The 2,068-nt window shown below is 40.7% G+C and overlaps 1 protein-coding gene across 1 annotated transcript in view; it reads right to left on the reverse strand.

Annotated features, from left to right (window-relative positions):
• The window catches only part of PPP2R5E (protein phosphatase 2 regulatory subunit B'epsilon), a 185,966-nt gene that overhangs the window by 108,187 nt on the left and 75,711 nt on the right, over positions 1-2,068 (reverse strand). The window lies entirely within an intron of this gene.

Consider the following 2,068-nt stretch of genomic DNA (forward strand, 5'->3'; position numbering starts at 1 on the left):
AAGGATGTCTCCTTGGGGACTAAGGTGTGCCTGACACAAGCCATGATATTTCCAATTGCCTCGTATGCATGTGAGAGCTGGGCAATGAATAAGGAAGACTGGAGAAGAGTTGATGCTTTTGAGTTGTGGTGCTGGTGGAGAATGCTGAAAGTACCACGGACTGCTAAAGGAACTAAAAGACCTGTCCTGGAGGAAGTGCACCCGAAATGCTCCTTGGAAGCGAGAATGGCCAGACTTCATCTCACCTATTTTGGTCATGTTGTCAGAAGGGACCAGTGCCTGGAGAAGAGTATCATGCTTTGTAAAGTAGAGGCTCAGTGTAAAAGCAGAAGATGCTCAATGAGATGGATTGACACAGTGGCTGCAATGATGGGCTCAAACACAGCAAAGATCGTGAGGATGGCACAAGACCAGGCAGTGTTTCACTTGGTTACTGTGAATCAGAACCAACTTGCTAGCATCTAACAATAGCAACATAGTTTGAGAATGGCCTCCATAGCAAAAAATTACCTCAAAATTCTATCAAGTTTATGAAACTTTTCAGTAAATGAAAAGCAGGAAGGTCTAGTGCAAAGAGCATAAGATTTGTACTCACTCACTCATTCACCAAATATTTAACACCGAATGAGAGTCAGACACTGTGGATATACCACAATGAAGAAAAAAGCAAAAATTCTCTTCTCTGACAGAGCTTTACTTCCTAGCAAGAAGAGACAAATAATAGCAACTAACCATAATAAACAAACACATTATATAGTCTATGAAGTGGAAAAAAAATTGTGCACAGGTTAAGAGGGACTAGGCATGCTAGTGGCTATGGATACAATTTAATGTTCACCTTGTTGTTGTTGTTACGTGCCGTTGAGTCAGACCTGACTCATAGCAACCCCTCCTTGGGTTTCCGAGGCAGTATCACTACGGAAGTAAATTGCCCCATCTTCCTTCCGAGGAGTGGCTGGTGGGTTTGAACCGCCAGCTTTCTGGTTAGCAGTCAAGTGCCTTAGGCACTACGCTACCAGTAGTGCCATTTGAGCAAACTTGAAAGAGGTGAGAGTATCAGCCAAGGGGGTGTTTGGTGGGGGGAAGGTCTGGGGAAGAGGGAGAGAAAGTACAAAAGCCCTCTGGCAGGCAGAAGCATGCTAGTGAACCTGAGGATCAACAAAGATGCTAAAGTGGCTACAGCTGGAGTGATAGGCGATAATGTCAGAAGAGTAAGGGGTGAATTGGTGCCAGCAGATCACGTCAGGCCTTGTGAGACACTGTAAGGACTTTGGCTTTGACTCATTCTCAATTGGAATCCCATCTCTACTGTTTACTAGGTGACCTTGGACAAGTCACTTCTCTAAGCATTAATTTCCTTATCTGTAAAACAGAAAATGTACTTCACAGGGTTGAAAGGAAGAGTAAATGAGGAAATCTTTTATAGACTGGAAAATGCTTTTCACAAAAAGTCATTCACTTAACAAGTATTTATCAAATATCTACAACATACAGTAGTATACTGATTCAATTCTCTGATTTGTAACTCTTATTAAAATTACCACTATTATAGAAAAATACTATTTGGGGCACATCTTCAAAATCACTTTAATGAAAAACAGTATGTACTGCCGTTTAAAAAATAAATTTTAAAGTGTTCCTAGAAACATAACTTTTGTTAAAATTTTCTTCTGGTGATTTCAAACTTCAATTAAACGAAGACTATCTACTTAGAACTCTCACATAATCATAACTTGTCTTCTCTTGAGCATTTAGTTGTTAAGATAAGAAGTAAATCATAGAACAATAATTTAATGAAAGAGAATTCATAGAACTTCCAGAATGTACCCAAGAGTCAGCCTCTTTGAATCTCAATTTTCTAAATCTACATTGTCAGCTGGGTTCAGAAGAACAAAAAAGTGGGGGGAAAAAAAAACTCACCTATTTTTTACTATGCTAGTGTAGTGCCTAAGAGCTCTGGTAGCATAGTGCCTACTGGACTGCTAACCAGAAGGCTGGCGGTTCAAACCCACCAGCCACTCCTCGGAAGGAAGATGGGGCAATCTACTTCCGTAGTGATACTGCCTCA

This window comes from Orycteropus afer, unplaced genomic scaffold (genome assembly GCF_000298275.1).
Source record: "Orycteropus afer afer isolate SDZICR_OR568_19922 unplaced genomic scaffold, OryAfe1.0 scaffold00237, whole genome shotgun sequence".
In the NCBI taxonomy this organism is placed as follows: Eukaryota; Metazoa; Chordata; class Mammalia; order Tubulidentata; family Orycteropodidae; genus Orycteropus; species Orycteropus afer.